Source organism: Meleagris gallopavo, chromosome 28, assembly GCF_905368555.1.
Source record: "Meleagris gallopavo chromosome 28, MGAL_WU_HG_1.1, whole genome shotgun sequence".
Classification (NCBI taxonomy): Eukaryota; Metazoa; Chordata; class Aves; order Galliformes; family Phasianidae; genus Meleagris; species Meleagris gallopavo.
Window position 1 is genome coordinate 922,218 of NC_139431.1, and position 15,071 is coordinate 937,288.

A 15,071-nucleotide genomic window follows, 5' to 3' on the forward strand; every position below is an offset into this window, starting at 1 on the left:
GACACAGGAAGCAGTGCTTCACTGCCAGTGGTACCGAAGTGCTGCATTGCTGAGGGCTCTGTGATGGTCCAGGCGAGGGATGTCCCAGAGGATGCTGAAGGCCGTGCAAGGGTTAAAGCAGCAGCCTGTGGTTTAAGAAGCCCCAGATTAATTGCTTATCTTCTAATAAAGCCCACCTGTGCTGGGCTTGCTGGGCACAGTGTGTTACACTTTCTTTGTTCCTGGTATGGGGGGGTAAGGGGCAGGAAAGGTGCTCCCAGGGCACAGCTGTCCTTCACGGGGTGGCACCCCACAGCCTGAGTCTGCTCCTGTCTCATCCTGCTATAGGATCCTTCCTGCCATAGGGGCTGCCACCCCCAAGGAAGTTCCTGCTCCCCGAGGAAGTTTGCTGCCCCACAGGGGGTCCCTGCCCCCGGGAAGGTTCCTGCCCCTTCAAGAAGATCCTTGCCCACGGAAGTTCCTGCCCCACAACTGAGCTTTTTGCCCTCTCAGGGGTAACCCTGGCCCCCAGGATCCCACCTCGACCCCCCCCACATGAGGGAGGGGCGTGGCCAGGCCAGGGCGTGGCGGGGGGGCGTGGCCAGGCGGGGACGGCGACGCAGGGGCGGGGCGGGCGGCGGGAGGCAGCGGCGGCGGCGGCGGCGGCTTCCAGCGACTTCGGCGCTCGGTGAGTGCGGGCGGGGCCGGGCCCACGCCGCCCCGGGGGATGCTCGGCTATCCGCGGGACCGGGCAAGGGATGCTCAGCCTGCATTCTGCATCCTCCATCCGGTGGAGCTGCCCGGAGGAGCTGTCCTCGTTTTGCCATCCCGAGGGATGCTCTGCATCCCTCCTGGGGCTGGGCCGGCCGGGATTCGCTCCCCGTTGTTACAACCGGTGAGGTTGGACTGGTGATGCTTTGCCTCGCCGTGGCAGGTGGGGATGAGCTGCCTCCAAGGGCTGTGCGGGAGAGAATGCTGCGTCTGGGGGGAGCTTTGTTCCACCCCGTTGCCGCTTGGAGGGGGTCTGTGAGTCAGGGATGCGCTGAGCATCCCTGTTTCCCTTGGATAGAGTCTGAGTCTGGGGATGTCATCCTCACCTTCGGGATCTTCTGTCCATAGCATCACCCATAGGCCAGGAATCTGAGCCCAGGGATTGCTGTGCCCCCTTGTTGATGGGGGCTGCCTGATCCCCACTGGATGTGTGGGCAGGAGGGGTGAAGAGGTGGCCAGACCTCCTCCAAGCTGCAGGGTTTGGGAGGGCAGCAATTCCTATAACCCTGGAGTGAGGAGGGGGGGTTCTCTTCTTTTCCAGCTGCCTTCTGCCCCAAGCAGCCCATCACTGTGGTCCCAAGCTATCCCTTTGCACCCCTGGCTCCCGTTTTCCATTATGGGTGGACATCCTGATGAGACCAGTTCTTACCTGTGGCCTTCTGCTCCAATTTCTGTGTGCCACGTCCTCCTGCCTCCCTCAGTGTTGTCTCCAGCCTGCAAGCATCCACTCAGGTCTGAATCAGCCCTCGAGCATCCACCCAGCACTGAGCCTGGGGCTGGACCAGCTCACAGGGAAGCTCACAGAGATGGTCCTGAGCTCAGCACCGGGTGGATGTTCTCCAAACCTGGAGTTGGATCAGCCCAGTGAGCATCCAGCCAGCCTGCCTGCCTCCAGCTGTTCTCACACTGGTTCCTATTCTCCTGTCAGCCAATGCTGTCTCAGTACAGCCATGGCAAGCTGCCTCCAGACACTGTGATTTCCTCCTGAATAACACCAGCCCTTCAGGGCCTCATTTATCCCCCAAATTGCATCATTATAACCGCAATTGGCTTAGGAAGATAGGTTTTGTTAAAGCTGTACAAAACCTCCTGGGGACGCCCCAGTTTTGGCCAAGTAGGTGCTGGCAAAATATTCACTTAAGCTCATTTTCCACCATCTGTTTATATGCTAGAATGAGGTTCTCCTGGTGGGTTTGATACCATGGCACTGCACTGCGAGCTGGTACAGAGGCAAGGTGTCAACTGGAGTTTGGTACCTGGATGGTTGTGCCTGTGTGGTCCAGGAGCTTCTTGCTTGTGGTGCTGCCTGTAGAGATGGAAAGCTGGTGTCTTTGTGGCTCCAGTGCTCTGGGAGTCATGGGTATCTCTGCTCTTGATGATGCTCCAACACATACATCCCTATGGGCGTCTGAGGAGGGTGATGGCTGGAGGTGGGACTGATGTCCAGGATCTTCCTGGAGATTTGTCAGGGATCTGCAAGAGCAGGTGGCTGGTGCTGGTGCCTGGTGATGCTCAGATGCAAGGATGACTTTCCGGCATCAGCGCAGGCTGTGAAGTAGTGAAATGATTCAGAGCCCTTTGCTATTAGGAAAGTTGTGCTGATATAATTGGATTTTAATTTGGTTTGTTCAGAGGTCAAGCAGGTTGAAATGCTCATGGGGACACTGTAAAGCCGTCAGTTTAGGTTGCATGATGAGGACATGCAAAGAGATGAAGTGGTTTCCATCTCTCTCTGTCATTTTTGTGCAGAGCTGTGCTGGGAACAGCCCTGCCTGCCCCTGTGCTGCACCACAGTGCAGTGGTTTCTGTCCTACAGGTGGAGGCATCCTGGAACTGGGTGCCAAAACTTCTCCAAAGGCACGAAGGGCCTGACTGTCTCTCTTCAAAATTGCCTTTCCTTTCCTGAATCTCCATCCTGGCGTTTTAAATCAGCTCACAGGTTGCTGTCTCCAGTGCAGTAATCCTGCAGGACTGACAAGGCTGGAATTTGCCTGAAATGCAGATTTTTTCCAGCTTCCATTTTTCAATTTCTTCCACGCTTCTCTTAGCAGGCGTAAGGATGCGCCGGCTGGGTGGCTGCCTTTAATTGCATTAAAAAAAAAAAAAAGGAAGAAAATAAGCGACAAATGAGAGCTCTTTTTCCTCATCCTGCCCATTGCAAATGATTTCCAGGAGAGGGCAGTTCCCAGGGCGTTTTGCTGCCTGATGTGATGCCTCCCTCCACTGCAACCTCTTCAGCAGTGTGCAGCTGGTTCCTTTAAATGGGAAATGTGCGGCAGGGAGGGCATTCAGCATCCAGGAGAGAGAAGCAGTGGCCTGGGTGCTATGGGTCAGCCTGGGGGAGAAGGGATTTGTCACACGTTGCTGTTCATCTGCCAGGTGTGCTGCTGGTCTAAAGCTTTGGTTTTCACCCTTTCTCGGTAGAAATGAATTGTCTTCATAATTACAGATGGGTTTTACCTTTCCTGCTATCATCGTTTGAGATGTGGAAAATGTGGTGGGGCAGAATAAATGCACTGTAGTGCCCAGAGGGTTCTGTAGCCAAGAGGCAAGGGCTGGGCTGGGTGTTGGGACTGTAGAAAAGGAGTGATGCTCAGCCATAATGCTCCCCCATTTCTTACCTCTTCAGAAGCCTTGTGAGTGTGCTGCATCCCGGGATGGAGCCTCTCCTCCTAAGCCTGGCCTTTCAGGTTTCCAAAATGAGGAAGGGTGTTTATAGCCTTGCCAAGGCATTAATATATGTGTCATAAACCTGATCCCAAGCCCTTAATCTTCCTGGTGGTGCCTGGTGCTATTCCCTATCCAAGATCTTTTGGTGCCAGGGGTTGCAGACAGTGAGGAGAAAGATGGGCTCGTACAAAGTTTACACCCTCAAACATCCAGTTAATCTCCCCTGTAATCCAGTGCCTGGCAGCTGTACTCACTGACCAGATCTCAGCCTCTTTCTGGCTTCCCCCCCTCAAGCGTATTGCAGGAAGGAGTGATAAAAGGTCCAGAGGTTATTTTTGGCTGAGGCACATTTATTCACACGTTGATCAGCCAGGAGTGAAGTTATTCTGGTCCCAAGTTGTCCCACATACACATGAGTACCTTGTGAGAGTGTGATTTCTCCAGGTGAGATAACATTTTCATTTTGGAAGAGAGCTCATAAAGCACCTGGGTGGCTCAGTGTGCTGTGAGCTGCCATGGAGTTCAAAGCAACCAGAGCCCCACAGCCAGGCATATAGGTTGTGCTCTCCTGTCCTTTGGGGATGGGTCCAAACCCAACATCCCTGAGGTGAGATGGAGCACCATGCCTTGAAATCCATCCATGGGAGAACCTGGCCAGGTTGTGGGTTTGCCCCGTACCTGGGTTCGGGTGGCACTCTGTGCAAACCTACAGCCCCTCAAGGACCCATGGCAAACCAAATGCTGGGAACTGCTTTCCCACTTGGAAGAGCTGGTTCTGTTGAAGAGCTGATGAGCGGAAGTCCTGGAGATTCCCATCTGCCTGGGAACAGTTGCTGTCCTTGCTCCTCCTCATTGGCAGTGCAATGCTGGATGCCTGCATCTTCAGGATGCTGAGGGCAGAGCAAGGGCTCTACAGTCTCCTATCATTGAGCACAACAACATGGCTTATCTTAGCCCTGTCAGCGTTTAATGCTGAGCTCTCCTGGCCAGCAAACTCATCTTTCCTGATAAAAGTTGTCTTTTCTTCCAGCCCAGATCCAGAAGGGGCTTGCTCTGTTCCATGCTGTCTGTCTGAGATCCATGTGTGTGCTCTGTCCTGAGGCAGAAACAGCACTGGCTGAGTGCTGCCAGCATGTTTGGGATGCTCACCAGAGACAACTGGCATTCTCTTTGGCAGTGGGTTGAGTTTTGGGTTATATTTTGGTTGATGCAGAGGTGAGACGTCAGGGATGAGTTTCCCTTCCTGGTCTCTGCTTCCCCAAACACCCCTAAGTGAGACACCTCACAGCACACAGAGCAAAAGGAATCAGTGTTCATTTTACCCTGAGAGCTGTTACATTATTTAAACACCGGATCTCAAGAGCAGAATTTCACCCTTTGTAGCATAACAGATGTCCTGTACCGAGCCATGCAGCAATATATATATATTAAAAAAAAAAAAAAAAGAAAAAAAAAGGTGGCTGTACAATAGCCAAGTCATTTGAGAATTAAAGCACTGGTATTTTTAGGCAGAGGAGTACGTGTGGGAGAGATCTCAAAGTGCAGGCTGATGCCATTTGCTGCAGGGCAGTTAGAATTAGATTTATTGACGACGTGTGATTTGAAAGCAACACTGGCGCTCGTGAAGAGCCGTGCAGTGATCAGCAATGCTGGGGCTTATTTTGGCTTCATGTTAGGAGACAAAATGTCTTTATATACACGTAAACACAAAGGAGATGGGGAGCGATAGCCATTTCTGCTTGCAGAGATGCTCTGATTGCCATCTCCAAAAATGATCACTGCAAAACTCTTGTAACTAAATTAACTACAAGCAGATGATCAAATGAAAACCCTTTTTTTTTTTTTTTTTTTTTTTAATATGGCAGCCCCAAAGCGATGGCAGCAATCCAGTGATTATCATCCAAGTTTTGATGCTGGGGAGGAGGAAAGAGAAATGTCTCCATCAAGCAGCAGCTATGGCACACGTGGGGGTTTGCCTGAGCCCCTCCTCCCCAAAGCATGAGGTGCTGCAGGTCGTGTTCAGGTGAGCTGTGGTCTCCCTCTACCTCACTCACCATCAGCTTGGGTTGAGGCTGATCCTCTGGAAGAAGGAGCTTCCAGACATACGGTGACACACGTGGTGCATCTGGGAGGACTCCTGGGCACAGGATGAGTGCTGGTAATGCTGGTACCCAGTTAGGCTGCAGCTGGTGCAGACTGGCAGCTCTGGGAGGATGCTGAGATGACAGCGGCCGCTGTGATAGCTTTGTTGTTTCCATATCATGCTCTGAAGATGATGTCTGAGTTCAAAAGAGTCCATCCCATGTGCAGCCATAGCTCCCAGCACCCTGCCTGCCCCAACCTTGCTCTGACAGGGAGATGCGTGCGGTTTGCTGGCTGCCGCTTGTTCTCTTCTGAAAAGTGAATCCTGTCAGATTCAGAGCAGCTCTGGCCATATTGCATGCATATTAAAGCAGAGTCGAGGCAAGGCTCTGCATGCGTGTGCCTGCTTCCAGCACTCGCTGGGTGGGAGCTGGCTTTGTACATGTCAGGGTCTCCCCTTGGGGGTGTTACCCACAAACACAGCTGGCAGGGAAGCAGCAGAGAGCGATGCCAAGCAGGGAGGCTGCAGTGGGAAGTCTGAGCCACTCCTGCCTGCAGATCTCCTCGCTTCGCTGCCTGCAAGATGCCGAAGAGGCTGGGGAGGGCTGGCTCATCTCAGCAGCATGAGCAGGAGAGGGACTTTGTGTCTGTGCTGGAAGAACCAGAGCAGCTCTGGCTGAGCTTCCTGGGCTGGACCGGAGCTGCCTTCACTGCTGCGGGAGCCGGAGAGCCCGCAATGCTGCGTGACACTGATCCAGTCCACACGCTCCTCTCCTTGGCCATCAGCCTGAAAAGCTGGGGCCACATGAGGCCACGCTCACCTGGTGTGGGCACCAGCTGGGGCTCTGCCTGGCTGTGTGTGCTACAGCTCAGCTCCTGGGGTGGTAGGACAGAACCTGCACCTCGGTCCCACTGCTCCTGGGGAAGCTGGAGGGGCTGCTCCATTTGCTTCTCAGCTCATGGTTCCGGTAGGTGTGGGTTCCTGCCTGTGCTGATGGTGCCCTGAGAAAGCGTGGTAGCATCCACTTGCAGGGCAGGGACATCACATCACGTTATGGCAGTAGTGTGGCCCAGGGGTGGCAGGGAGCAGGGCTGATAATGCTGCACAGGGCAATCACAGCAGCTCTGTGGGGCTCATTGATCTGCGTGGGTCGAGGCTGTGATGGGGCTCCCCATGGCTGCTGCCCTTCCCTCCTCACTGCACAGCCCCATGTGTGCCTCCAGAAGTTGGCCCTCTGCCATAGGCACTGTGTGGCTGTCAGGGGCCAGCAGAGCCTCGCTTGGATGCTTCCTCCCCATCCCACTCATTCTCCAGCTGTTCAGCTTCCCATCATATCCCCATTCTCATCGCTCATCATTTCTCCCCTAGATAAAGGCTTTTTAATAACATGTGACATTTCAGACATCATTTCCTTTCTTTCACTCCAATTTTCTTCCTTTTCTTCATACTAGGAAGCCTTTCTTTGTCCTCAGCCAGAGGGGAGGTGTCTGTTATTGCTGCTGTTATCATATTCCAGGAGGTTTTATTGGGTTAATGAATATCCTCTCTCTCTTTTGTGTCACTTCCACTCCCATCTTCTTTAGCCCAGTTTCTCAAGGAAATGAAATGGCTCATGTTGGCACGATGGTCTCATAGCAAATCCAATGGGAGAGAGAGCTCAGAACTCTGCCAGGCCTGCGAACCACAGGAGAGGTGGACAGACACAGACAGACACGGGCAATGCCTGGCTTTTGTGCCCCCAGCCCTATTAGCTGGGAAACAGGCTGCATCACCCAGCTGTTTTACTGCCCAGCTGCTTTGTGTGCTCAGGCAGGGAACCAGAGGAGGGGGGCTGCTGTAGCCTCACAAAAATAGGGCGATGGGCTCATTTTGAGAGACCCAGGCTGTGTTTCCAGATGCAGATTCACGGATGGCTGTGCTCGAGGGCTCTTCTTGCAGCAGCAGGAGCTGCAGCCGGTTTAAGCTGCTGTGAGCTGCAGTGACAGAGGAGCCAGCACAGATTTCCCACTGCAGACCCAGCTCTCATTGCAGCAGGGAGAGGCGGCTGTGCTTCTCCAGCAACTGCTGCAAAATCCACTTCCTTGGCTGTAGCATGGGAGTCACAGAACTACCAGGGTGTAAAATCCTGCAGCTCCTGCAGTCAAAAGCTCACATGCTTTGGTAGAAAAGGACCAAAGAGATTCTCACTGTGTGGATGGAGCTTTGTGGCAAGGGATGTGGAGCTACATGTGCACATCCTCTCCTTCCTTGGCCTGCCATGGCAAGAGGGGTCATGTCAGGTCCTAAGAGCTTGCTGCAGCCCACAGCACAAAGGTGCTCAGCTCATCTCTTGGTGATTTAGTCAGAACTTGGCTGTTCTGTGGATCAGTTACCGCTCTTTGGCACTAAGGCATATTGTCAAGCTACACTCTGAAGGTTTCACCATCACTGTGCTGTGTCCTTCACTCTGCCTGTCTGGTATTTCTTTTTTGCAACCAGCACTGCTGTTCTCTTCCATCCTTCATCCCTGAGCCTGAGCCTTGCTGGAGCCTGGCACATCCTTGCCTGGGCCCACTGCCCAAGGAATAGGTCTGGCTTGCTGTCAGGACTTGTACCTTATCTTCTGCTTTCTCCCACCATCACCTACCTTCCCCTTCCCCCTGTAGTAATTCCCAACAGGGAGCTGGCTGGGAGGCTCCAACATGGGCAGTAAATGGGGTCCTCACCATGTCTCCCTAACTCCTTTCTCCTTGGGGACCACCAGACATGCCATCCTACTAGATGGAAGTAGTTTGGGGTCCTACCTTACAGTCTATCACTCTCTCCTTCTCACCCTTGGACTCCCCACCTGCTTGTGGTCTGCTGAGCACCAAGGCTCAGTGACAGGAGGACACAAGCAGCCATTTTGCCATCCATGGTCTTGCACCACACAAGCACTCAGCATGTGTTTTAGAGCTAGGCTTCTTAATCCACTGTGAGATAAAGATAAAGGGAGGAAAAGGGCTTGGCAGTGGCCCCTGCTCAGCAGGTGGATGCCTGCGTGGTTTCCCTTTCCAGGAAGTTTCAGTTTTCGTTTGTGTTTTCCTGCCTCTTCTTTTAATGGCAGCGAGATGGGCACTGTAATTGAGGAGATCCCAGCTGAATAATCCACTGAGGAAGCTGCTAATTTGAAGACATGTCTCTAATAATTAAATCATTATCTGGAGGGAAGTACAGAACAGATACCCAAAACGGGCCTAATTAAAATCCAAACCCACGATGACTTGGGCCCTGGGCCAGAGCACATCATAGTCTGTTGGGGATGTCTTCATGTGTAATTGCTTTTCAGGATGTCAGGCCCACCAGAAAACCCATCTGTTCCCCTCCACAAGACCAAGGTTGACCCAGAAGCCTTCTTGTCTTATCTCAGGTTCCCCAGAGCATATTGAGCTAGAGGATGACCATATGCTCAGATGATGCACAGGGAATGGGGAGAGCTGATCTGTGATATATTCAGTTCTTGGGACTCAGGAACTAGATTCCTCCATGTCTCCGGAAGATTTGACCCTTATTTTCATCTCTCAGGCTTGGCAAAGGCTCTGATGTGGATATTAGCAAGGTGAAACACAGCAGCAAGTTTCACTTCTAACAAGATGGCCTTGATCCACTGTGCGACAGCAGGGAAGGGCTTACAGCTGTCCAACCCAAACCCCTTCCAAAATTAGATAAATTGGTGTATTTCCTCGTGCAGACAATTCAGGGAGCTCTGTCAGTTGAGTGTGCGTATCCTGAGCACCCATCCAACATCCCCACATCACACAGTAGGTAAAGGTCATCTCAGGTGGGCTGATGGCCACAGGGAGCATCTGAGCCTGGGAAGGTCAGAGCAGAGCGTGCTACTGGAGCCACTTCTGCTTGGATGAGCATCCCACCAACATCTGGCTCATTATGTTTTCCCCTGTCTTGCCTGGAGGGACTGCAGCACTGCAGTGGTCACACAGGTCCTGGGGACAGGCTGCTTAGGGATGAGCTATCCCTAGGCTATTGCTGATGGAGCTGGGCAGGAATAGCTGGCTCACTTGCACTAAAATCAGCAGGAACTGGGCGCTGTAGGATGTCTAGGATCCAAATCCATACTATAAAGAAGACAGAAGCTTAAAACTGCCTGCAAATGTGGTAATTAAACTCACTAAAAAGCATCTTAGTTGCTGCGCTTGGCTTGCCTGTAGAAAGAGACTGAAGGAAATAACATTTCTGATCCTTGCAGGGCTCCTGGGGTGCTGCTCCCTTCCTCACAGCATTGGCCAGATACCTGCACACTCTTCCCCTCATTCCTGAGACTCCCTTGGTGTTATGACAGTGTAATGCAATGGAAAGTGCAGCAACAAGCAGCAGAGCAGCAAGGCCTCAGGCTGCAGCAAGTAAGGATTTGCCCAAATGCAACAGCTGTAGGTATAGAAATAAAGGAAAGAAGTTGCTTACCTTCAGAAGGGCTTCAGGTATACAGGAATCTCCAACAAAATCTGCTTACCTACACTGCCAGCCCTTAAATATGGTCTGGGAAGGGGTGGATCCTGGCTCCACCCCTTTATCACTCAGCAGCATTGCATGCACCTGAGCTCTCCTGGGTTGGCCCTGCTTTCCCACCAGGTGTTCCATCACTGCTTCAAGCTGTGACTTAGCATTGCCACTTCAGACAGTCTTAAAACAGAGTTCACAGCATCCTCCAAAACCCACTTCACTGTTGCCCCAACCCCACATGCATCCTTTCGGCTCGTGGGCTTTGTTGGGCTACACATGTTCAATAGAGAAGGCACCCATCATTGGATTCACCATCATCCCCCATCCATCCTCCAAGCATTTTAAGGTTTCCTGACCTCCATGTTTTGAGTGCCCACAGGAGCCTTCCTCAGGCAGAGGGAAAGTATGGAAACCACCTCATATCCTTTGGGTGATGAAAGAAATGTGACAACAGAGTGGTTTGAGCCACTGCCTCTGCACCATTTGTGGGTGACCCAGGCACAGCTTGAGGCCTGGTGAAGGATGGGGGTATGAGCTGTGGGGCTGGCCTTGCAGGGCTGTGCATGGTGGATGCACACCTGGGGCACACTGGTAAGGATGCAGATCTCACTGTGTTAGCTTAGCTCCACAGAGCTGACATTTTAAGAGGGAGTGAGTTGGAAATTGAGCTGAACAAATGCTGCTTTTTGTGATGATAAAAGCTCAGATGTGAGCTCTGTTGGCACAGAGGAGAGCCGCTGCCCCAGTGCAAACCATGACAGTCCGCATGCTTTCTGGAGCAATTTCATGTTAGTTCCCTCAGTTTGGAGCTTCTGCTGCTTTTCAATTTCCCACTCTCTGCTCATACAGCTCTGTGCTGAGCTCCACCACACCAGGTGCTGGTGCAGAGGATGAGGACAAAGGCACCACTGGGGCCGTGCCAAGCAGGATAGGTGATGGGTTCACTGGGAAAACTTTCCCAATTCTGCTTGACTGGGCATGGAGTTCATGTGAGTTGGAGGACACTCACTTCTCCTTTGATGCCCCAAAGATGATGCCAGCATCATCTTCTGCCTCTCTGGGGACATCTCAAGGGACCAGTTGCCCTATGGCACCTCTATCCCTGATGGGGTACTTGGAGATTGTTAGCTGGGGCAGGAGGTGCTGGTTAATAGAGAGAGCAAGAAGGGAGTGAGAGGAGCTGGGCAAAGCCATTGGGGCTCTGCTGAAAGCTGGTGATGTTCACAAAGCCCGATTTATTCTTCCCCATCTTCTCCAGACCCTGGGATCTTTGGAGGAAGCCGTGCTGTTATCATTTCCTCCTGGACTCCATCCATGAGGAGTGAGCTCCAAGTGGAGCTTTTCCCATGCTTGGGTATTTTTGAGGTGCTCTGGGTGGTTTCTCTGGTGGCTAATACGGATTGAGCTGATTCCACTGTTCCCTTAAGGGACAACGATGTGGATTTCCCTTCTCGAATCAATTCCCAAAACACAGCACCTTTGGGATGCGCACTTCAGTGGCATGGCGAGCCCGTGCCACAAGACATTTGGGGATGTGCAGAGGCAGAGTCACCACCTATAATTCCCTCTTGCAAGAAACCAGGCTTGAAATGGGCGGCGCTGCCTGGCTGGGGCCGGCACGTGGCCCCTGTGCTGTGCCTGCAAGCTGTGTGCCAGCAAGCTCTGTCTGTGGGCTAATTGTGTTTAATGAAGAGGGTGGGTTGGAGACGTGGACTTGCTCAATGTGGGTTAGACAGAGGCAGACAGAACTCCAGTGTCTGTGCCTTGCCCCTGGCTGCCTTTTAAATGTCACTGTCCTCAGATGTCCCCGTGCGGCTGCTTCTGCCTGTGTCACTTGCCATAAACCACAGGGATGCGGTGCCAGGAGCTGACACCCGGCTGCCTGCACCTTCTCTGCCTTGCAGGGATCCTCGAGGTCGTTTCCACAGGGCTGTCCTTGTGCGGATCTGGCCCCGTTATCTTGGTGCCCAATTGCACTGAGCTGAGCGCGATGCTGGGTTCTGCTCCCCACCAAGGAGTGTCTGTAGCTGGGTGAAAAGCGGTTAATGTTTGCTCTGCCATCAGCAAATAGATTAAACAACTTGCTGAAACGAAAGCCGTGAGGAGAATGGTGTCAGCATGTACTTTGCATAAGGAAGGGAAAGCACAGAGGATGAATGCAGTGGGAGCCCCCACATCCCTGAGTTACCAAAACTGTCCGAGATGACTTTGGCTGGGGCCATCCAGAGCCTAAGCCACAATGCTGGCGTTCTTCTTGGATAGAAAGAACTAAAATCTCCCATGTCTGGGGAGAGTGGGATAAAGTGGTGTCCTCACGCACCTGGGGAAGCCCCTGGATGTGGAATGGAGACACAAGGAAGGCTTGGGGTCTCACTGCCTCTATCTCTACTTGTGTGCTGAAGTGGTGGTGAAGTGCTGAGCTCTGGAGGCTTCCCAGTGGTGTGGGTCGTGCTCTTGGAGCATTGCTTTCCCATTCAGGTTGCAGTGGCTGTGAAAGCCCCTAGAGTGAGATTGAGGGATGTGTTCCCAAGTCTGCCGCAGTCCAAACCGGAGCCAGCAGCACTGGGCACTTCCCCAGTCTGCCCGCTGCTAGCTCTGAATATGAGCCAGTAGTTCCCAAATTTCACATTAAAAGCCCAAGTTGCCACTCTGGCTCACTAATTACCTCCCTGGCTTTTCCTCGACGCCACTCCAAGTGTGCAGCCCATGCTCAAAGGTGAGGACGATGCTCCTGGGTGTGGAGATGTGTTGGGTTGTGTTTGCAGCTGGGTTTCCTTCCAGCCTGCAGCCCCCCATGTGCCCAGGGCCGTGCCATGAGCCCCAGCTGCTGGCTGTGATATGGGTGCCAATGCCTGGCTGAGTGATGAGGCTCCGCCATGGCTTTTCTCAGGGCTTTGCAACCCCGGTGCAGATTTCAGCAGCTCCCTTTGTGCTGGCAGCTCTTCCTCAGTTGCTGAATAAATTAGCACACGTGGGTGCTGGTTTGGCAGCAAGGAGGACAGCCCCAGCTCTGGGGTGTCGGGCTCCTGGGTGAAATAACTCCTCCTTGCAAATGTCACAGTGGCAGGAGGGATGTGCCCATGGCAAAACCCCCACGTGAAATCACAGCCACCACTCTGAGTCCCACCTGCAGTCAGTGTCACTCCCTTGACTCTGTCCTTCAGTCCCTGTTGGTGTCTTTACCCTAGCATCCCTTCCCATGCAAGATTGCTCCTAGCAACAAACAGGTTTTGCCTTTCTCTGGGGTCAGGTGGGGGCAGACTGCCCAATTTGCATCCATAAGCAGGGAAACTAAGTCAGGGAGCATAACATGACCGATGTGATGCTCTCCAAGCAGAATCATCCTGCATATTGGCACAGGTGGCTAAGCTCAGATGTGGTTCCAGCCCCTGCTGGGGTGCTCACCATCCCCTACCCCACACATCCCATGTCAGCCCCAGAGGACGTGGCAGAGATTTCAGCTCATCACCTGATGAACTTTTTTATTGCAGAACAATGGTGTTTGTGCACAGTGGTGGTGAGCAGGTGGCTTTCTGAAAATACCCGCTGGAAGTTGTGTGTAATGCCTCCCCTCCCACAGGGAACTATAAATATCAGTGGAATACTAACACTTACTTACTGCAAAGAAGCAGCTAGATCTGGACATGTTTCCTCCTTGTTTCTCCTCTGAGTTAGCAGCTCAGAGCAAGCAAAGGCTGAGGATGGGAACAGCTTTGTGGGTTTCAAGCAAGCCTTCAGAGCAGGAGTGAGCATTAAAGTCAGATGCTGGTAGTTGCTGTCTTCTTAGTGCTTGCTGGATCCTTTGATTGTGCTTTAGAGCCACTCACTGCATCCCTGCCACCTCCAAGACAGGGTCCAAACCTGCCACATCTCCTGCCAGGACCAGATAGAAAAGATAGCAAGCACCACTACACCTTGTCTCAATTACACACAGCACAGATCTCAGCAGCGGCGACTCTCCACGTGCAAAACCATCTCACCCTTCAGTATGTGAATCAATCTTTTACTGCTAAAAAATTGGCACCTTACTTCTAGCCAGAATGCCCCATTTCCCTCATTGTCCCCGGGTGTCCTGGCCACAGGCTGTCCCTGGCAACGGCTGAGTGCAATCTGTGCAGTATCTGCCATCAGCAGGGCTGCAGTGTGGAATGTGGAGATGCCACCAGCATATGGGCCTCATTGTATATTGGGTCTTCCTTGTCCTTCTTCAGTTATTGGAGGTCCCAGAGGCCACAGTGTACCCCAGTGGTTCCTCTGAAGCGAGGGTGTAAATGTAAGGAACTGTGAGAGCTGCTGGGATGAGACTGAATCTGCTGGTTTTCTTATTGAAATGAAGAGTTTTCCTACACGTCCTCCAGAATGGAGAAGCCAGGGCTTGAGTTTGTGCATTGTGCTGCTGAGGTTTGGGGAGCTGTAAGAAACCCGTGGAGCATAGAGGTGGGGGTCTGTGCCTGAGCATGGCAAGGAAAGGAAGGATGGAGAGGGACCTTTGGAGCCCATGAGGCTGGAGAGGGATGCGGGGAGCTCCTTGCAGGACTCAGCCAGCTGTCTCCAATGCAGACAAGCCCCATCTGGACAGCATGCCACAAGCAGCAGCTCTGCTGTGGGAGAAATGCCTCCGGAGGTGACATCCCAGCCCGCTGCCTGCACGAGCACATGGCAAAGGCGTCTCAGACACCCAGCATGAGTAGAGATTTCCATCTCCAGGCTGTATGCTGACAATGACAGTTTGCTCTGTTGAGCCAGGGCGTTTCAGCATCCCATTTGTCTCATGTGCAGGAGTGATCTCCATTTTCTCAGCCTGTAATTAACACATCTCCCAGTGAAGGTGGGCCCTGTGGCAGAGCTGTGGATGGAGACGTCCGTGAGGTCCTGTGATGCTCTGCTGTCCACGAGCTGTCCCATGGGTCAGGGATGGCTGCTCTGAAGCGGCATTCAGCTCCAGTGAGGCTGGGAAGGACTTGAGCCACCAGCAGGATGCTTGCAGGATATGACCCTGCGTCTGTTTAACACGGCATCACAAGGAAGAGGTGAAAAAAGGAAGCGCCGCAAGGAAAAGCCTGCAGCAAAAGAGCATCATCTCCTCCTT

The 15,071-nt window shown here is 52.8% G+C and overlaps 1 protein-coding gene across 2 annotated transcripts in view; it reads left to right on the forward strand.

Moving 5' to 3' along the window:
- The first annotated feature begins 592 nt into the window (after positions 1 to 592).
- The window catches only part of PPFIA4 (PPFI scaffold protein A4), a 43,877-nt gene continuing 29,398 nt past the window's right edge, over positions 593 to 15,071 (forward strand). For both annotated transcript variants that reach the window (XM_085210387.1, XM_085210388.1), the window contains exon 1: positions 593 to 667. The gene's annotated coding sequence lies outside the window, so the exon portion shown is untranslated. The remainder of the gene's footprint in view (positions 668 to 15,071) is intronic.